Source organism: Nilaparvata lugens, chromosome 2 (genome assembly GCF_014356525.2).
Source record: "Nilaparvata lugens isolate BPH chromosome 2, ASM1435652v1, whole genome shotgun sequence".
NCBI classification, from domain to species: domain Eukaryota; kingdom Metazoa; phylum Arthropoda; class Insecta; order Hemiptera; family Delphacidae; genus Nilaparvata; species Nilaparvata lugens.
Window position 1 is genome coordinate 5,516,897 of NC_052505.1, and position 23,353 is coordinate 5,540,249.

Sequence of the window (23,353 nt, forward strand, 5' to 3'; positions counted from 1 at the left end):
TTTTGGATTTCAAATGCACAAAACTGATATACGCATAATCGTTTTAAGAGCAGCAGAACCTGAAACATTATTTGTTTCCCACGCTAGCTAGTCGTGTCATAAGTAGTAATGTAGCCGAATCAATAATTCATGGCTTGGTCCCACTGCTGGTATTCCACATTTCCCAAGAGGAGAATACTGTGTATTGCATGTTATTTATGCGATAGCAACCGTTGGCGACAAAATACATCGGAATCCTGTTTTTAACACAGATTATGATATAGTGCATGTTACAGTTTTGATAGTACAGACACAGTATTTAGAAGAAGAAGGTAGAAGGTATCTGGAAGTAAAAGGTATGTAGAAGTAGAAGTTATGTGCCGTGCTCATGTACCGTATCAGGGTATGTACCGTTAGTACAGGGAGCTCAAGCCACTTCAAACATTACACTTGAATTCAAAACAAACACTTGAATTCTGGATTCCTTGAATCTAACACATGTGTTTCATATGAGATTAATTTGATTGCGACTCATTCGAATAAAGGAAATGATGAATGCAAATAATGACAAATTGAGAACGTAGTGAGTTGGTGAAAAATGTATCGCATTTCAATTTCCACCTGAGACAATATTTTCTAGATTAGTTTGCAATATTAGTGACTTACGGAGGAATTCAGTGTTAACATGAGAAAAGATTGCATGAGGAATCTATCGATGACTCACACGTAAAATATTTACAAGTAACTCCGAAGCAATGTGGACATATATGTTTTCCATACAGAAACAACAAAATATATTATGCTTGTCTCATGTGTGAATTCGTCATTCAATTCATAATTATCATTACACTAGTGAGCCCCCCCCCTGGCTGGAGACGTCACTTAATAATACATATGTTTTATGCTTCTCTCATGTCTAAATTCGTCATTTAATTCTTATTAGTTATCATTACACTAGTGAGCCCCCCTGGCTAGAGAACTCGCTCAAGAACAATTATACTGATTTTGAAATCCACAAGTTGTATTATATTATGTGAATTGATAGAAATGTATGGGGTACTCTGAATTTTGTTAGGTATGGGTAATGACTCGTTACATTCTTTGAAAATTATACTGAATTATATCCTTCCCATTAACACACTACTTGAAGAGAGAGAGAGAGAGAGAGAGAGTGAGTGTGTTTTTAGAATAGATCGGGAATGATAGAATAACGGACCAATGGCAGTAAGCCGAGCCTCCCAACTCCCCATACTCTCTTCTGATTGGTGGATTGGAACGCCTACTGATGTAGTTCTCAATTCTGCCGGTAGGTGGCACCACTCACTAAGTTGAAACTGTACCCTTCAATTCCCGCAAGACTAACTCCCGAGTGCACGTGGAATGGGTGAACAAGTCAGAATCAAAATTCAAGACAGACAACTAAAATCACCTGTTGGCGGATGAGAAAAATGAAGGGTTACTCCCAAAAAAAATAAATTAGAAGTTAGCTGGATGATAAATCACTACAATGTGGCCATGCACTTTCAATTTTACCTTCTTTTATCCTGTGAAAGGAGGAAGGATTGAGTAAATCCAGTTTGCCAACAAACTTTACTCAGTCTGTATAATGGTACAAAGGATATTGATAATTTGAATTTGATTGATAAAACAAATCAGAAATGATCGTCGAACATACAAATCCACAAAAGGACAACGACTCGAGGCTCTATCATCAGTCAGAGGACAACTGAAATCACCTGTTGGCGTATCGTATGATAAAAATGAAGGATTACTCCCAAAAAATAAATTAGAAGTTAGCTGGATGATAAATCACTACAATGTGACCATGCACTTTCAATTTTACCTTCTTGTATCCTGTAAAAGGAGGTAGGAGTGAGTAGATTCAGTTTACCAACGAACTTTACTCAGTCTGTATAATGGTACAAAGGATATTGATATTTTGAATTCGATTCATGAGACAAATCAGAAATGATCGTCGAACATACACATCCATAAAAGGACAACGACTCGAGGCTCTACCATCAGTCAGAGCTCGTTATGCTCGTTCAATAAATGGATAATAATAAATAAATAATGTGATTAGCAGCCTGAACTAAACCGTTTCGCTCTCGCAGAGAAAACTGTCATAATAGAGCTGATCATTCGCCAACCGCCACTTCTGTTGCATTGGAAACATCCTGTGATAATAATCAGATAATTTTGTTATGAAATTCTTGATAGCTTTGAACAGATTTCAGTTTCTTTACTGTTCATAAATATTTTAATCCGAAGTGAAAAGTGTAAATTTAAAGTATTGTGGTCACTATAACCTTAGTGTCCGGTTTCCCTATAGGGAACTTTGGACTATATAAGGCGAGGTGGAACTACCCTTGGGTCTCCCCACAATTCAAAGCCATACTCTAATAATAATAATGTTCATAAATAGTGAAAATTAAAAAAAAATAGTTAAATAGTAAAATAGTAAATAGTAAAATAGTTAAAAATTTCAATTTGAAATTTTTGTCTTCCATCAGTTGCTTACTAAATTTGAAATAAATATATATTCAAACACCATAATTATTAAGATTTTCTTATCATCACATTTCAAACTGTGATGATTGCCTTAGAGTAGCTTTATCTTGGAATATTTCTATCGCTCTTGTGCATTCATGAATGAGAAAATCTCACTTTCATAATTCTCAAAAAATGCTGTCGATATTCCATCAGCAATTCCATTGAAATCAATATTTTTGTATGATTTTTCCTTTCGTGGTTATTCAGTATATCTGTAGCATACATGTTTCAAAAAGGACGTATAAGTCGGTAGAGTTTGTTGCTCAACGAACTTGATCTGTGGAAAGATTCAAAGAATATGTGTTTGAAATTTGAAGCTGACTAACAAAAGCGCTCGGAAGTAATTGTAGAACATAGACGAACTATGATTTTAACGTTGATTTCTTCATTTCTGAAGATTAAAATATAATGCTGACCTATAAAGTAATTTATAATGATTCGTGTTGAACACATTTTTACTTCACAAGCAATATTCATGAAAGCCAACTTTCTGGATTTCAGTTTAAGCAAAAGACTCACAATCAGTTTACTGTTCAACTTGATGGGAAGTTTAATTATTGTGAAGAGTTTTGATTGTGTCATATCTCGCTATTAGGCATGAATAAGCAAATTTGCGGAAGAGATTTGATTTTTGAGACTCGTGGGAAGAGCGTCTCTCTCTCTCAATCCTTCTCTCTCTTACCCTGTCACACACCCTCTCTCTCTCATTCACAGTCTCTCTTTCTTCCTCATTTTCTCTCTCTCTCTCTCTCTCACACACACTCTTTCTTTTCCTAAGCTCCATTCCATCGCGATAGTGATTATTTTGAGCAGTGTAACGTCATCCCACCACTGAGAGAATTTCTCGTCGTATCTCAGTTGCTTCAGTAATGCATTATTCAAGACAAGAAATGTCTTGTCATACAGAAGAGCTGGTTAACTAGCTCCTTCCCTCTCTGTCTTCTCCGAATACTTCAAGATTGGATTGACGCTCTACTTGATATAGAGGACCATTGCTTCCCAGTTCAACAAACCTACAACTGTATATAGTGGAACCTCGATAATAGTACATCTCAAGGGACTGCTCAAAAGTGTACTATCACGAGATCTGTACTAAATCAGGGTGTACTTTATCGAGGTTGAAAGCTATATGGACGTTTCAAGAGACGGCAGAAAAAATGTACTATAACGTTATAGTCCAAAATGTACCCCGTTATAGTCCAAGAACTGTGTACAGTGGAACCTCGATATACTACATCTCAAGGGACTGCTCAAAAGTGTACGAGATCTGTACTAAATCGGGGTGTACTTTATCGAGGTTGAAAGCTATATGGACGTTTCAAAAGACAGCAGAAAAAATTACTATAACGGGGTATATGGAAGTTAATGTAGTACATCTTAAGGGACTGCTCAAAAATGTACTATTACGAGGTCTGCACTGAATTGGGGTGTACTTTATCGAGGTTGAAAGCTATATGGATGTTTCAAGAGACGGCAGAAAATATTTACTTCAATGTTTACCCCGTTATAGTCCAATAACTGTGTACAGTGGAACCTTGATATACTACATCTCAAGGGACTGCTCGAAAAGTATACTATCACGAGATCTGTACTAAATCGGGGTGTACTTTATCGAGGTTGAAAGCTATATGGACTTTTCAAGAGAAAAAATGTACTATAACGGGGTATATGGACTTTTCAAGAGAAAAAATGTACTATAACGGGGTATATGGAAGTTTCAAGGGACTGCTGAAAAATGTACTATAACAGGGTATATGGAGGTTTAACGGGACTGCATAAAAAATGTACAATAACGGGGTACATATGGAAGTTTCAAGAGACTGCAGAAAAAATGTACTATAACAGGGTATATGAAAGTTTCAATGGACTGCAGAAAAAATGTACTATAACGAGGTTTATGGAAGTTTAAAGGGACTGCAGAAAAATGTACTATAACAAGGTTTAAGGAAGTTTCAAGTTACTGCAGAAAAAATGTACTATAACGGGGTAATATGGAAGTTTCAAGGAGGTACCAAAAAAGGTACTACTACGGGGTATATGAAAGTTTCAAGGGACTGCAGGAAAAATGTACTATAACGGGGTGTATGGAAGTTCCAGGGGACTGCAGAAAAAATACATTATAACGGGGAAACAGGGAATGTACTAAAACATGGAAGTTTCACTCCTTACCAATATAGTGAGGTCCACGTTATAATGACAGTGAAGAAAGATAAGAGAGCAAAGTTGCCGATCCTCTGTTTTATTAATGTCTTCTATAGACCGTAGCTGATACAAGCTTATTGATGTAATATCATTACATTATTGATGTAATATCTGTTCATTCTCGTTTAAAATAATCAATAGTTATATCTTATTAAGCAATAAATTATATTTTTCAATAATTTAGTACCGTAATGAATTTTCATAATAAGGATGAAATATTTTTTTAATTGATTATTAATTCTACATTGTTAAAAGACGATCTGGCAACAGAGCAAAGCTAGAAAGAGATAGCGCTATCCGCTTTGTTGGATGATAGACAAGGATAGCAATACCATTGCTGATCAAACACTGCCATTATAACGTGAACCTCACTATAGATCATTATTGTCCATGTCGTAAGTGTGATGTTCCTCAATGTCCTCCAAGAATGCGCCGCTCGAGAAGGACATTTGATGGATTTACTTTTTAAAAACTAACTTGAGTCGTTTTTTGCCGAAAACTTCCATTGTAACTACAAGTTTTGCAATTTATTTCAATCCAATACCTTTAAAATTGAATTATTGACAAGTATTTCAAAACTACCCGATCAATCTGCGCCTTGGAATAACCAATCCATGATATAATTTTGACAGTTAGGCTCAACTCACACTCACGCGACTCAGGTCGAGAAGAGACTCGACTCTAGTCGAGAGCATGTGTTTTCAAATGGTGACACTCAGACCAGTCGATTCTAGTCTCCGCGACGTCACCATTTGAAAACACATGCTCTCGACTAGAGTCGAGTCTCTTCTCGACCTGAGTCGCGTGAGTGTGAGTTGAGTCTTAAACTGCATACTTAGACTGCTACGTCGTGTCAAATGTATTAAAAAGTGATCATTAACAAGCATTCCATATTGGGAAGTCAATTTGACGAATTGAAACATAATAAAAGTAATCTAGTACAGTTTTCATAATGTTTCAAATGATATCGTCCATTTGTAGATATTCATTTGTTAAAATGGAATGATCATATTAATTTGTAGTATGGCCGGGGGTGTCGTGTTTAATTGAAATAGTTGACAGAAACCGGATGAAGTTTGGATGTGCACCTGCTGCCCTATATAGTGAGGTCCATGTTATAATGACAGTGGAAGAAGATAGTAGTGCATCGTTGCCGATTCTCTGCTTTGCCACTTCTCTCTGTAGAGGATAGCTGATACCGGTATATCTCATGTGATATCAACTGTTCCTTTAGAATAATCAATCATATTTTATTCGTCAAGAGAACATATTTTCCAATGATTTGATAATAAATTCTCAAATTTGAGATTGGATATCTTGTTATTCAATTATCTTATTATATTAAGCGAGCAATTTCTGTATATATTTATATATTGGTTATTTATGTACAACGGATCTTGAAAACGGCTCTAACGATTTTGATGAAACTTGCATATAGTAGGTTTATGATATAAAAATTCGATTGCACTAGGTCTCATCTCTAGGAAAAGTCGCTGAACGACATTAAAAGGATATTCATTCTTGGAAAAACAGCCGAGGCTTTCGTCGTCTGTGTAGCTGTAAAATATAAACACGACCTTAAAGATGAAGAAACCTTGAGGGTTTGAAAGGTAAAATAGAATTATTCATAATTAATCAGTTTAATTAATCATAATTTACAGTTCCAAGTGATTAGTGAGTGTTATTTTCTCAATCAAAATTCGACTTTTCTGTTTTAAAATATTTGGACTGAAAATTGGACTTGAAATCGTAACTAGTAGTTCTGTGAACAGTAGACCTCGCGCTCAGTAAGCTACATTGACCTGTTGTTATGTTTTCTCAAAAATTAATAAATAATTTATCAATTTAAAAAGTCTAGAAAAACTCCTAAATGAATATAGAGCTTTCTGTCCTATCGTACCGTGACGTGTCGTCTCGGAATTTGAGTGTGAGCGCTGTTATCAGGACTGGCTGCAACTGTCTACAAGGTTGATGGAAAGATACAATTTTCAAGATGTTCGATGTTTTTGAACGGGTAGTATTAAGGTGCGTACAGATATACGCGCCGCGAACATGAGCAATTCATTTTTAATCAGCTGACTATATCTGTATTTTTACAGAAACGGTAAGATACATATATAAAAAGCTTGGCATCAGCTGATTAAAAGTGAATTTCTCATGTTCGCGGCGCGAAAATCTGTACGCACCTTTATAGTCCACTAGACAGCTGATTTATGACGAATAATTCTATAGCCTGATTTTTACGGTAATATTGGCGTATGAAGGAGGCTCCTTTTTCCTTTTATATTATCCTTGAAATGCAAAATTTCTAAAAACCTTGTATAAAGGCTACGTCGACGTGCAATTTAAAAAGGAACATACCTGTCAAATTTCATTAAAATCTATTACCGCGTTTCGCCGTAAATGCGCAACATAAAAACATATAAACATTTTAACATTTAAACATTAAGAGAAATGCCAAACCGTCGACTTGAATCTTAGACCTCACTTCGCTCGGTCAAAAATATGGAACATAACCTATTTTTTGGACTAGGGCCTATAAATCTAAATTCGGGGATGATACAGTTTTGAGCTGTGCCTGTTGGTCCTTCCCCAATCAATTGAGAGAATTGTGATCTGTGTATCAATAAATAATAAATATAAACTATGCTTTTGTACTCAAGAGCGAAACTCGGTGCCCCGATATTATTTCTAAATCGTAAAAAATTGATCTGGCAACGTTACGGAGCTAGAAAAGGAAAGCGCTATCTGCTTTGTCGAATGATAGACGAGGATAGCAACAACAATATTAATTATACTTCTACATTGTTGAAAATTGATCTGGCAACGTTGATGAGGTAGAAAAGGATAGTGCTATCTGCTTTGTCGAATGATAGACAAGTATAGCAACACCAATGTTGAATCAAATACTGTCGTTATAACGTGGACCACACTATAGAAGAGTATCTGTTCTGTGGTATAACGTTTCAAATTAAAATGATTGTCATGAGGGTGGGCCGGAGGAGGTTTCCCGTTTATTGGAATAGTTGACAGAGACCGAATACAGTTTGGATGTCCTATAGAACCTATACAGTTTCCTGCTGCCCTGTAGGAAGAGTGAAGCCGCAAGTAACAGACATTTCCCCAAGAGGTTGACCCACATGAAACTCTCTCCAAACTTCCGAGCAATCAGAAAAGTTTGGCTCTCGTTGAAAGCATTTGTTTCGGACACTTGTCGCTCCAACTTTCGCCTCCAAACTGAACATTTTCGACTGATGAATTTTCATCCCGTTGTTTTTCCAAGTCCGCCGAGAATTGTACTCTCTCTTTTTCTGTTCTCCAATTAGACAAGTTGATCGGCGACTCTTCTTGCATGCAACTTCACAGCTTCGAGTTGTGACGACTAGATAGAGAGTATACAGTACTTTAAAATGACTTTTACAACTTCGAAACATAACTTTTGTCATTAACATCCCAGAAACTTTCACTCATAGTCAGATGAGGAATTTCATTTTGTGAATGAACGTTGAGCTCTTCATAAACGAACTCTGTTCTATATACTGATTTTGTTCTATATACTGACTTTGTTCTACATACTGAACTATGTTTTATAGATACTTGAAGCTGGTTCACATATACTTGAATCTATGTTTTTTGTAATTGTTTGACTTATACTTAAGTGTCAAAAAATTGACGAAGTCCAAGTATTCATGTGAATATCTCATGACCAATAAAAATCTATTATAAATTCTATGTTGTGCAACCATAGTGAGGTCCACTTTATAATGGCAGTGAAAAAGGATAGGAAAACAGCGTTGTTGATTCTCTGCCTTGCCGCTGCCTTCTATAGAGGAAAGCTGATACCAGTATGATGTTTTTTTGTTTTTATCTCTAGCATACTTCTTGGTTGTGTGGTTTTTTCCGAAATTGTATTTTGAAATGAATAAATTGAAATTAAGAATCAAAACGTTGCTTATAATATAAACGTATTACCATTTAAAAGTATAAAACTAACCTTCTAGGCTATTTAGACAAGATCTGAGATCTTCACCCTGTCGTGGTCGACGACGGCATTTACGCACAAACGAAAACCCACTTAAGGGCCGGTTTCCGAGCTCGGGGTTTAGCTAAGTTCTAGACTTTAAACAGCTGGAGTCAGAAAGTTGACTTTCTGAAACGGGGCTTTTGGAAACGTTTTTCTTTGATGAAATGATACATTCCTGAATAATTCAAAATAACTGAAACTTTTAACAATTTTCTCTTTATTTTATTTTGTGTTCAACTTTCTATTTTTTCGAAATTTAATTTAAACGTGGACTACGTCTACGCCTCGTTTCGCAAAGCCAATTTTCTGACTCCAGCTGTTTACAATCTAGAACTTAGCTGAATGTGGTGCTCGGAACACGGCCCTAAGAAGTGGAAGACTTTTGCTATCTTTCATTTCAATTAAATTAGCAACATGAACAAAGATTAGAATCATAAATATGAATTTTTTCAAGGATTATCAGTCTATAATCACAGATATAAACCTACATGTGAACACACAATGCAAAAGAGTGAATATTGAAAACCTATATGTGCTATAATTCCTGCTATAATTTGAAAACTGTCTAGGCTATAACACAGAGAGAATCTAGACAGAGCTCTGGATGACCCGAATCCTGATTTTCATCTGACAATTATTACTAGCTGCCCCGCTTTGAGAGCTGTGCGACATTAATTGTATGAGAGTGGAAGGCGTGTTATTGCACAACTTTATAATCATAGCCAGTACAGTGGCCAGCAACAAAATGAGAACTCAGAGACAGCAAGCGCCCAACAAATGCGTCATCCCGTCCCATTCAGCTCACAGCCAACAGAAACTGAGTTCAGAATAATATAAAGCTTTGCTTCTGCTCCACAGTCGCCCTGGTCAAATGGCAAGGACATCGAAATATTGCAGTTTCACGCAATGCTAGTTATTAATCCCACGTTTGACGCATACATTTGGTGTTTTGGAATACGGTGTTTCTGTTTTGACAGCGGTTCAACTCACGCGTTTGAATATGAACTTTTGAACGTGTATAAAACTATTGAACAAATACTTCTATTATATTGAGCGAGCGATTTCTGTATTCCTATCATATTAAGCGAGCAAATTCTGTATATCTGTTTATATTTTTATATTTCTATATTTTTATATCTGGTTATTCATGTTCAACAGATCTAGAAAACGGCTCTAACGATTTTCACGAAATTTGGAACATAGTAGGTTCGAAAAAAATCGATTGCACTAGTTCTCATCCTTGGGATATCATATTAAGCGAGCAAATTCTGTATCTGTTTATATTTTTATATGTCTATATTTTTATATCTGGTTATTCATGTTCAACAGATCTAGAAAACGGCTCTAACGATTTTCACGAAATTTGGAACATAGTAGGTTTGAAAAAATTCGATTGCACTAGGTCTCATCCTTGGGAAAACTCGCTGAACGACATTAAAAGCTGGAACAGCTGAGGCTTTCGTCGTCTGTGGATAGTAAATAGTGAGCGAGTGATTCTGTGGAAAATCAAAATTTCGCATCCCCGAAATTCATAAGCTGATGTATAGCCAGCTGTAAAATATAAAAACGATAATTTTAGAGAATTGTATTCAGTTTTTCAAAAATAAAAATAACGAGCGAAGCTCGGTGCCCCGATATTTATATGGTTATTTGGCTATTTATGCCCAACGGATCTCGAAAACCGCTCTAACGATTTTCACGAAATTTATAACATAGGTTTATAATATAAAAATTCGATTGTACTAGGTCTTATCCCTGACAAAACTCACTGAAGGACATGAAAAGGATATTTATTCAGCCTTGGAAAAACAGATGATAATTTCGTCATCAGTCGATAACAGAAGATGCGAGTGCCTGTGTGGGAGAGAAACAGAATTATTTTCAGCTGTTGAATCAATCACCTTATCTAACGAGAAATAACTAGAAATTTTAATCGACTTGATCAAAATAATCTGGTTTTTTGAAATGACATGGTATAAAATTCTAAATTAGAGTATATCCTAATTTTCAAAGTTAATCATTATTTTACAGTTTTAAGTGATTATTTGTTATTCAATTTGGTTTGTAAACAATCTAAACTAGAACTTTTCTGTTTTCAAATGTTTGGACTGAAAATTGGACCTGAGTTCAAGAGTGTATGGAACATAACCTACTTTTTTGGACTATTTATAGTGTATAAATCAAAATTCGGGGAAGCAATAGTTTTGGGAAGTGCCTGTTAGTCTTTCCCCAATCATTTTAAAGAATTGTGTTCTGTTTATTAATAAATAAAAATAACGAGCGAAGCTCGGTGCCCCGATATTAATATTATAATGTTCATAGCTACAATTATCGGTATATTTGGAGGAATGGTCCATTGATTTCGAACGATCAATGATTGGTTCTTTCATGATACATGTAAATTAAATCACACATCTATCTTCTTCTTCTATATAATAAAAGCGAAATGGCACTCACTCACTCACTCACTCACTCGCATAACTAAAAATCTACCGGACCAAAAACGTTCAAATTTGGTAGGTATGTTCAGTTGGCCCTTTAGAGGCGCACTAAGAAATCTTTTGGCAATATTTCAACTCTAAGGGTTATTTTTAAGGGTTTAAAGTTCGCCTTTTAGCATGTATATTCCTCTTCTCCCAATCTCTTAATTATAATTGAAATTTCCATATCATATGTTACTATAGAACTATAATATAGATAGAGTACCTCTTCGAAACAGTTGTTAACTGGTAACTAAATTAAAAATTTTGTCAGGTTGGCATTAAGTTGAGTTGACTTTGTTAGGTTGGCACCAAGTTGAAGATTTAAATGCTTATCGCGGAAAATTGATTGGGCACTGCTACTGCAATCCTGGGAATGTTATATTACTAGCAGTGAGGCTCGCTTCGCTCGCCATATCCGTTTAGCCAGCCGTTTAGTCTGGACCCCCGACTGGATTGTCCTAACATTATGATAAAAATGCCCAAATGAAAAATGCAGGCGAGCGAAGCGAGCCTGCTGATCTCATTCTTGGACGATCCAGTCGGGGGTCCAGGGGGTCCATACCCTGGCTAGACGGGTATGGCGAGCGAAGCGAGCCTGACGGCTAGTTATCTATACAAGCTATCGTCATAAGAATCATATTTTCAGTACACTCGTTGTAAATGTAGGCGATTTGACCATGATCACAGCTGTGCTAGTGGAAAGTTGTGTGTATATTTTGGCTTCAAAATTTCTGAATTTACTTAATTTATTCAAAGTGCGGTGATATTAATGAAATATTTTACTATAATTTGGTATTTTAATCATTCTAAATTCAAAATTTCTAGCTCATATATATTTTTGGACACAACTTTGAACTTTAACTTTCCTCACTATGAACATAACCTATTTTTTCGGACATTTTATTATTTATCAAATTTGGGAACAGAATAGTTTTGGGCTATGCCTGTTGTTCTATATCGATCATATTCATATGATTTGTAATTATATATATGATATAAAAATTCGATTGCACTAGGTCACATCCTAGGGAAAACTCGTTGAACGACATTAAAAGCTGAAACAGCTGAGACTTTCGTCGTCTGTGGATAGTAAAAAGTGAGCGAGTGATTCTATGGAAAATCAAAATATCGCATCCCCGAAATTCATAAGCTGACGTATAGCCAGCTGTAAAATAAAAAAACGATAATTTTAGAGAATTGTATTCAGTTTTTCAAAAATAAAAATAACGAGCGAAGCTCGGTGCCCCGATATTTATATGGCTATTTGGTTATTTATTTCCAACAGATCTCGAAAACGGCTCTAACGATTTTCACGAAATTTAGAACATAGTAGGTTTATGATATAAAAATTCGATTGCACTAGGTCCCATCCCTGAAAACTCACTGAAGGATATGAAAAGGATATTTATTCAGCCTTGGAAAAAAGATGACAATTCCGTCGTCTGTCGATAACAGAAGATGCGAGTGCCTGTGTGGGAGAGAAACAGAATTATTTTCAGCTGTTGAATCAATCAGCTTATCTAACGAGAAATAACTAGAAATTTTAATCGACTTGATCAAAATAATCTGGTTTTTTGAAATGACATGGTATAAAATTCTAAATTAGAGTATATCCTAATTTTCAAAGTTAATAATTATTTCACAGTTTTAAGTGATTAGTGAGTGTTATTTTTTGTTATTCAATTTGGTTTGTAAACAATCTAAACTGGAACTTTTCTGCTTCAAATGTTTGGACTGAAAATTGGACCTGATTTCAAAAATGTATGGAACATAACCTACTTTTTGGACTATTTATAGTGTATGAATCAAAATTCGGGGAAGAAATAGTTTTTGGGCAGTGCCTGTTAGTCATTCCCCAATCATTTTTGAGAATTGTGTTATGTTTATCAATAAATAAAAATAACGAGCGAAGCTCGGTGCCCCGATATTATTAATATTAGACCTATTTATAATGTTCATAGCAACAATTATCGGTATAGTTCGAGGAATAGTCCATTGATTTCGAACGATCAATGTTTGGTTCTTTCATGATACATGTAAATTAAATCACACATCTATAATAAAGGAAAGAGCTGGCTTATACACGTACGGGATAGGAAAATTATGTTTGACGCATCATCACGTCTGAACTACTCAACTGATTAACTCGAAATTTTGCATACAGATTCTTAATTATCCGGGGATTGTTACAGGCCTATTTTCAATTCTTCAAGATTTCATTACGTCAAGTTTTAAAATAGACCCTTGCGGAGCATGGGTTACCTGCTAGTCAGACATAAATATGTGAGAGAAGTAAATAATAAGCTTCAGACTGGATTTTAGAACAGGGAATATGTTACGATTACATTAAATTTAAATAATAAGAGAATGATTATAAGAGCTTCTAAAATAATATTATTGACAACTAGCAGGTAACCCGTGCTCCGCAGGGATCTGATTGAAAAATTGACAAACTTGACCTACTAAAATCTTGAATAATTCATAATAGGCCTATGAACATCCTCGGTAAATTAAGAATCTATATACAAAATTTCAAGTTAATCAATCCAGTAGTTGAGAGGTGGTGTTGATTCGTGAAATTCCTGAACGACACGTCATTCGTGAATTTCCCATCCCGTACGTGTATAAGCCAATTTTTCCTTTATTATATTATAGATGAGTCAATTAATTATCGGTTTCACCAGGCTCGGTGACATTTGAACATGGTCAAACAGGGCACCTTTTATATGAGTGTACTGGAATTATCTATACAAGCTATCGTCATAAGATTCATATTTTCAGTACACTCGTTCTTAAAATGTAGGCGATTTTACCATGATCACAGCTGTGCTAGTGGAAAGTTGTGTGTATATTTTTGGCTTCAAAATTATCTGAATTAACTTAATTTATTCAAAGTGCGGTGATATTAAGTGAAATATTTGACTATAATTTGGTATTTTAATATTCTAAATTCAAAATTTCTAGCTCATATATATTTTTGGACACAACTTTGAACTAACTTTCCTCACTATGAACATAATAACCTATTTTTTCGGACATTTTATTATTTATCAAAATTTGGGAACAGAATAGTTTTGGGCTATGCCTGTTGTTCTATCCCGATCATATTCATATGATTTGTAATTATATATCAACAAATAAATGAATGAATGAATGAATGAATGAATGTTCAAATCTCAAATGTTTTGACCGAACTTGGTGGAACCGGGTATTAGTTTTTTTCGATTTCTCGATATTCTCCAAATCTCGAATTTCTCCAATTCTCGATAATATTATTCCCACATACTCTTATAATCATTATCTTATCAATCATTCACAAACAATTTGATCGTATGTGCGTCCGTTCTAAAACTTCAGTCTAAAGCTTTCCACTCCTAAATATCTTCTATGACTGATTTCAATTTTTCTTTCAATTCCTCTACTCTTCACCTCTCCCTCAGGATTGGCTCTCGAAGAAACTAAGTCCCGGAACACTCTACACTCTTTTGTAATTTTGAAATCAAAACTATGGAAAATTTACCGTTCTAAAATTCAGTTCAAAGCTTCCTACCCCTGAATACCTATTTCTGATGTGTGATTGAATTGTTCATTAATATGTTCAATTAATGTCTCCGCTCTTTATTCAGCTTGATACCTCTCCCTCAGGATTGGTTCTCGAACTAAACTGAATCTCGAAACACCCCACACTCTTTTGACTTTCGAAATTCAAGACTTTGAAAAATTTGCAGCGTACAACGTTCAATAAATGAGCATGTCAGAATCTCAGAGATTCTTGTTTCAAAGCAAGTGAATCTGCCACTAGGGAGAACACTTTGTTTCACTCACGAGAGTCTCGGCCGAGTTCTTTCCAACAAAGTTTTCCCTCTGAAGTGAATAATTTACAAAGCCTCTTTTCTGTGGACTTGGATTTAGATCAGGGGCCCCAATCCTAGAATATATTCTGTTGAATTTCAAATGATATTACAAAGGTGAAAAGGGAAAGTAATATCATTGAAGTGATGTCTTGAATCTTCCTATGAAGAATCAAATCTCCCAGATTTGGTTGATATTTGGGCTATGGATAGAGGTTGACCTAACAAGTGTTGTGCTATAATATGAGACGTTCCGATACAATACAGGGTGGGTTATTCACTCTAACATAAAATCTTTCCTCCACTAACATATCACAAAAATCACTCATCTTCAAATGCTTATAACTTTAGAATAGGAGTGAATTTCGCCAATGTGATGACATATTTATTATTATTCGAGTTCCTCTCGTCAAGTACTATCATTCCTGAGAGTTTGAGCGATTTTAATTTTTGACCATTTCTGCAAAAATCCATGATGTTTTTTTTATTCATGAATTTCATGAAAAATGCAAATCTTCCAGATTTGGTTGATATTTGGGCTATGAATAGAGGTTGACCTAACAAGTGTCGTGCTATAATATGAGACGTTCTCTACAATACAGAGTGAGTTATTCACGGAAACATATAATCTTCCCTTCACTCTCAGATCAGAGAAATCACCCATCTTCAAATGCTTATAACTGAAGAATGGAAGTAAATTTCGCCAATGTGATGACATATTATTGTTCTTCTAGTGAAAGTATTATCATAGAAAAACAATAGCATAAGTAGATATCCCATGGTATAGGGCGTTTATGTCGCAACTTCTACTGTTATCTCAAGCCGATTATTGTCGATTTTTACTGTTTTGTTGGGGTGAGAATGTATGAACGGCACAATATGAGAGACTATCAGCGTCATAAAGCTTCACAGGAAAGAATTACGTGGACTATCGGCTTGAGATAACAGTAAAAGTTGCGACATAAACGCCCTATACCATGGGATATCTACTTACGCTATTGTTTCTCTATGGTATTATCATTCCTGAGAGTTTGAGCGATTTTAATTTATGAGCATTTTTGCAAAAATCATGGATTTCATGAAAAATGCAAATCTCCCAGATTTGGTTGATATTGGGGCTATGAATAGAGGTTGACCTAACAAGTGTTGTGCTATAATATGAGACGTTCCGCTACAATACAGAGTGAGTTATTCACTGAAACTTAGAATCTTAACTCCACTCACAGATCAGAGAAATCACTCATCTTCAAATGCTTATAACTCAAGAATAGGAGGGGATTATACCAATGTGATGACATATTATTGTTCCTCTCTTCAAGTACTATCATTCCTTATAATTTGAGCGATTTTAATTTTTGATAATTTTTGCAAAAATCCATGATGTTTAATAAATTCTCAACAAATTACTTTCTTTGTTCAATCAAAAACAAAGTACATAATAGCTTCCATTGTACAATCGGAATGCAACCATTTTTGTATCAAACTATTCACTTCAACTATAATTAGTTATGTATTCATTCATTGGATGAAAAATTACAACATCGGAATGAAAAGAACAGGCACTAGTCCAAAACATCTTCTGTTCCTAAATTTTGTCTGATAAAATGTTCAAATATTTATGAGAATGTGAACTGGTTTACATATTTATTGGTGGATTTTCCCACGTATAAGCTTGTGCGAATGGGAATGCTGATGATGAGAGATAAGGAGACAAGTTTGTAGATAGATTCAGAGCCACCGGGAAACATTTTCAAGTCATTAATGATATCTAGCACATTGGACTCTCAAGTGGTCACCCGTCCAACGAGAGTAGCAAGAGCACGTTACTTAACTAATCTGAGCGATAACTTATCAGCACAGCACGGCATGCTAGTAAGTTACCATTATTCAGCATGAGTTTCCTTCCCTCTTAGACTGAGAAGAATGAAAAATTATTAAATATCTAAAAGCATCCAGCCTAAACAATAATGTGCTTTACTTGATTTGATGGTGAAATTTGTTTCTCCTCAATAACTTGACACTATAAAATATATTGGAGGATTTTCTAATCAAATTCTGAAATTTAATCGAATCGAATTTGAAAAAGAAACTAATTTTTTCAACAAAACTAAGGATTTCTTTCATTTAAAAGTCCGTGCAAGTTTACTGGATAGTATGCAATGGATAGCTCAAAGAAACTGAAACTTACTATCAACAGTTTCCTTAGTTCTAAATGGAACTAAGTATGTCGTCAATACTTCTCTATTTATTAAAACTCGCATTCAGAACAATCTATAATATAATTTCCAATAGAATTAAATTCCATATTTTTTTATAGACCTATTGTATTGTATTTTAGATATTTTTTACTTTTTATGTTTAATTGCTTGTTTTTGTATTTTTTTAAAGGAAATAAATTGATGTATTATTTTTATAATTATAATGAAGGACACAATTGGCTTATATACACTTACGAGATAGGAAATTCACGAATGACGCATCATCACGTATGAACTACTGGACTGATTAACTTGAAATTTTGCATGTAGATTCTTAATCCACCGAGGATGGTTATAGGAATACTTCAAATTCTTCAAGATTTCAGTAGGTCAAGTTTTTAATGAGATCCTTGCGGAGCACGGGTTACCTGCTCAGTCATCAATAAAAATAAAACCAGTCCGGATAATGGACCATTGGAAAATGATTCACTTGTACCAGATCAAGAGAAACTTTGGAAACAATAAAACTTATCATTCAAGCCTGCGCATTGGTCTAAGTCTAAATATCACTCTACACGTGCAACTTGATTGTCTTGGTTTGAAATCAAATACTACTCAATTCTAGAAATGTGTATTAAATTAATGTATTTCATCTCTTACCTTCACATGTCGGATGCAACGTTTCACTTTCAATAGATTGAAGATCGTCTTCAACAGTTTTAATCAGCACGATGCAAAACAAACGCCGAGTGAACTATGAGATGATGTAGATGATAAACATTTTCCATATTTTTCTTTGTTGTTACTCTCATTGTGCTAAAAAAACGTTATTTTTGGTACCGTACTCTGTATAATGAAACAAGTGAGCGGTTTAGCCTACCGTACTACAGTATTTAGAGAGTACTAAATAAACTTTAAAATGAGAAATATCAACAATGTTTAAGGTGTGACAATTTGATATTGTCAAGGATAGAGTGGTTTAGTTATGTCTCAACCAAGAATTAATGATGATTTGATGTCAGTTTTACATGTAGATTTTGTAGCGTATGGTGAAGTATTGTACTAGGATAACCACACTACACTTCCACGAATATTTTGAGGGAAAACAAACCTGTGGCTAAATATTTATAGTTTTTAGTTTAACTGAAGAGTCTTTCGATAGGTCAGGAATTGTTGAGTTGGTAGGGGAGAGACCACGAGTTTGGGGAAGTTACCGACCGAACTACCCGATATTTGGGAAAAGATTGACGCACTGCCACGGTAGACAGTCTGACAAACACTAGCGCACTGCACCTGAGGTGTCTTCAGTGATGTCGGGGATGAATTTTCCCTCCCGCTTTTCAAATTTCCCGCCGAAGGGAGGTTGCTCTCCACCTGGGGTGTCGAGGATGAATTTTCCCTCCCGTTTTCCATATTTCCCTCCGAAGGGAGGTTGCTCACCACCTGGGGTGTCGGGGATGAATTTTCCACCCCGCTTTTCAAATTTCCCTCCGGAGGGAGATTGTTTTCGACACTCATGAGTTTACAACGTCCATTTTCCGCACTTCTTGCGCAAAATTGAATCTCAAGCCTCGCTTCTCTAAGAATTTGCGCCGACTGTCTTCATAATGGTGTCAAATTACTCATTAACAAGAAAACACAACCTTCAACAGAAATATTGAAGTTTTTAACTGATTTTTATCAACAATTGTCATATAATATGGAGGTCGGATTCGAATTCAGCATACATCCAAGCATTGATTATTTTCCGTTGATTTTGATCTAGTGAGGTCCATATAATGGCAGTAGAGAAAGATAGAACAACGTTGCCGAAGCTCTGTCTTGTCAATGCCTTCTATAAACGATAGCTGATACAGGTTTATTAATGTAATATTATATGTTCATTCTCTTTTAAAATAATCAATTATATTTTTCAACAATTTCATAATGAATTTCCATAATTAAGATGAATATTTTGTTAATTCTACATTTACGGCAGGACGATCTACAGAGCAAAGCGAGAAAGAGATAGCGCTATTCGCTTGCTGAATAATAGACAAGGATAGCAATACGAAGTGGACCTCACTATATAGTAGCCAATTGAGGAAGATCTCTTTCTACCGTAATAGGACTGCCGTTTATAAGAAAGACAGGATCTTTAACATTTGGAACAGAACCGTATCAAGTTAGTAACGTATCAAACCCGCTATACCATTCAATCCTAGAATCATGTGTCTTCATTTCCGGGACCGACAGTTTAACTTACATCTTAGTGTCCTTTTCATGATTTGTATAATTATAAGCTTGGATAAGCTCAATGTTTTGAAATAATGTAGAAGTTTATTATTGGTCTTGATAACCAATTTAATAAGATCTACTTTGTTAATACAGTCCGGTCATTTTCTAGTCCGGCGTCATAAGCAACAATGTGAAGCATTGTGACTAAACGTGTCTGATCATGTCTTGTCTTGACTAACTGGGTTGGGCCTAGTTTTAGATATCTGGAAACTGGAATTCAGTTTATTATAGAAATCTGGAATAAACTAATTGATCGAGCGAAGTGAGATCTAAGATTCAAGTCGACGGTTTTGCAGTTCTCTTTATGTTTATATTACCGCATTTACGACGAAACGCAATAGATTTTCATGAAATTTTCTAATTGCGCGTCGACGTATATACAAGGGTTTTTGGAAACATTGCATTTCAAGGATAATATAAAAGGAAAAGGAGCCTCCTTCATACGCCAATATTAGAGTAAAAATCAGACTATAGAATTATTCATCATAAATCAGCTGTCGAGTGGATTATAAATTGCATGCCATGACGCAATGTAACTTGGTAAAAAATCAGCTGCTGTGTGGACTATTAATTGCATGCCTCATTGAATGCAATTTTATGCACTATTAAATGAACTATTGATTGCATGCAATTAATAACTAAAATAACATACGGTAGTATTGTCTCTCGACCTTTCTCTCCTTTGAACTCGGTCTGACCTGTTGGCAGTATGTCTTGAAGGAGATTATACACCGATATGTCGCCGACACGACATAGACAGGATTTACTGTTTATAAATGGAGGCTGGAGGCTAATAAAAATAGCCTCTGTTACTGTTTATAAATAGACAGAGGCTGGTTTATAGATGCGCGAGGTCTGTTCACAGAACTACTAGTATATGAAATAAATAAAGACGATAATCATTCAAAAGAACGAGTAAAAACAATACAAAATTAATATTAAAAATTATTCTGAAAAAGAATAGAATGTATTCAACAAGATTGGCTTTTGGGATTTTCAGTTCTACCGATTAGAAAGATATACCTGAAACACATCATATTATATTATAAGAAGCTATCACTTTTCATTCATTAATAGAACGGATTGTGCTATTACAAGACGGGAGGAGTCAGGTCTGGTTACTGTTCCTAGATTATTGATACTGCTGGTCAGCGTAGCTTCATATATTTATCTCCATTATTTTTAATATTCTTCCAAGTAATTTGAGAGGTTTACTCGCCCAAAAAAAACTTGGACTACATTTGAAAAAGTATCTGGGTTTAGCTCTCATGGCTGGGATAGTGCCGAGAATTTCTGGATTGCATTAGTATAGTAATTATTCCAATTGAATAGATTTCATTTTGTACCACATCTTATATCATGTTATACACTGGGCTAGGCAATATCAGGTCATTATTATAATTTATTATAATTTACAATTTTGTTGCATTCTAACACATATTGTATGTAAATATATTGATTATTATAGATCACTGATTTATCTTGTTTATTGAAAGGATTTGATTTTAGTTGTTAATGTATATCTGTAATGTTAATTAATAATAAGTAAGTAGTCAAAGTACGGCTGCTCCTTCCCCAAGCTCGAGCTTGCTTTTTGGGGAAGTAGTTCCTTATGTTTATTTGTATTTCCTATTGATTCATTTTGTTGTTATATTCTAATTGTGAATTATGTAATGCTTTTCAAGGAATAAATAAATAAATAAATAAATAAAAATAAATAAGTAATTATACAATTAATTAATATGTACAGTAAAATTATAATTATATAATTAATTGAATTACTGTAGTAATAAAATTAATTAAATAATTAATAATTATATGACAGTAAACAGAGGAACAAACACTTGGAAAATTGGATGTTGTACAAAATACAACACGCGACTGCTCGTGTGATTGAGTAGGGCGCGCCAACCGGAAGGTTAATATAATATTAACTGTTCATTCTTTTTAAAATAATCAATTATAATTTTTGATAATTCCATAATGAATTTCCATAATTAAGATGAAGTATTTTGTAAATTCTACATTTACGACAAGACGATCTGGCAACAGAGCAAATGAGAAAGAGATAGCGCTATCCGCTTTGCTGATCCGGATAGCAGTACAATCAGACAAGGATAGCAATACAATCAAATAGTGCCATTATAAGGTGGACCTCACTATAGTAGCCGATTAAAGATCTCTTTCTACCGTGGTAGGATGGTTGGAAGAGATCGTCCACTGTACAACGGTGACAGTGGAGGATCTTCACTGTTGAAATTAAAGATCAACGGTGAAAGATCTGACGGTTGGAAGAGATGTTCCACTGTCCTTCCTTGGTCGAAGTCAAATATGCATCGCAACCTCCCATGAACACAATCACTGCCGTTTATAAGAAAGACAGGATCTTGAACATTTGGAGCATAACCGTATCACGTTAGTAACGTATCAAACCCACTATACAATTTATCCTAGAATCATGTCTTCATTGCCGGGACCGACAGTTCAACTTACTTTACTGTCCTTTATTAAACTTCTTAATCTGTATAATTATAAGCTCGGAGAAGCTCAATGCTTTAAAATGTAGAAGTTTATTATTGAGTCTAGGTAAACAATTTAAGATCTCAATTCAATTCAATTCAGTTTATTTCCAAAAAACATAATACACGAATAAGAAATACAATATACAACATAATTTGGATTCCCCCTACTAGACTATCCATCTGTGTGTAGGGGGGGAGTTCCACTTTATACATATAAGCTTAATCTGCTCATAGAAGTAAATAATAGAGAATAAAACTTATATTATGGATGTATTATTAATATTCTGATTATAAAATAGATAATATATTGTGCTGTGTATATTAAGAATGAGTATGTAGGAATATGTATGTAGGAATAAGTATACTTAATACCTTGATTGATTAAAAGAATAAATAAAGAAGAAAAACAATATTATTTGAAGATCGCAGTGGCAGGGATTCCAGAAATTCTCAGAAGAGAGAATGAAAAAAAGCATAAACCAGAAAGGCAAAACAGTCAAATCGGTTATATCAATGATAAAATAAATACCAATCAATTGTCTGGAAACCTTGAAGTCGTGTTGGTCACCAAGCATAACGAGATTGGAGTAGTTCTTCTGAAGCCACCTGTCCACCCTCTTCCTAAACACTACCAAACTAAATGCCTCTGCTTCCCTAATCACCCCTGGCACATTTCTGTACAAGATTTGAGCCAGGTATGAAGGATTTTGTCAATTCAGAGCCGTGAGTCAGCTGAGGTATCTCAAAGCTGTAATTGGATCTGTGGCGAGTTGAGTACGGTAGCTATGGTTAACTGTTTCTCCCAGAAGTTCAGTTTTGTATTTTTTGATGTGGATCAACAAGGATTTAATAAAAAGTTGTCTAACATTCAGTACTAACAATCTACTTTGTTAATTTATGTAGGCCCAATCTCAGAAAATACAGGTTTCTCACGGTCCCAGCATTGCACTTCCTTGAGACTGTAAATTTTGTCTTCAGTAATTCAGAGAGATTTGAAGGAAATGTAGTTTTGCCATGGCTATAGCACAAGAGCAAAGAGTTCAGCTGTATATCAGTACCCCGCTCACAGACTGACACTTTTGGAAAAAGGACCATATTATTCGGGACTCAAGCTCTTCAATTGTCTACTTGAAAGAATACGGTTATGTGGTAGTCATAGGCTTTTCTTGTCTTCAATTACTAATGTACTTGTGGAAGCGTGTCCCTATACAATGGAGGAATGTTGTGGTGCCTTCATACTTTGAGTTTATACAGATGCATACAC

The 23,353-nt window shown here is 35.0% G+C and overlaps 1 protein-coding gene across 1 annotated transcript in view; it reads right to left on the reverse strand.

The window, feature by feature from the left end:
• Positions 1 to 18,571, reverse strand: part of LOC111056642 (chondroitin sulfate N-acetylgalactosaminyltransferase 2) — a 151,569-nt gene extending 132,998 nt beyond the window's left edge. Inside the window, exon 1 of the mRNA XM_039420393.1 lies at positions 17,951 to 18,571. The gene's annotated coding sequence lies outside the window, so the exon portion shown is untranslated. The remainder of the gene's footprint in view (positions 1 to 17,950) is intronic.
• Between the last annotated feature and the right edge of the window lie 4,782 nt (positions 18,572 to 23,353).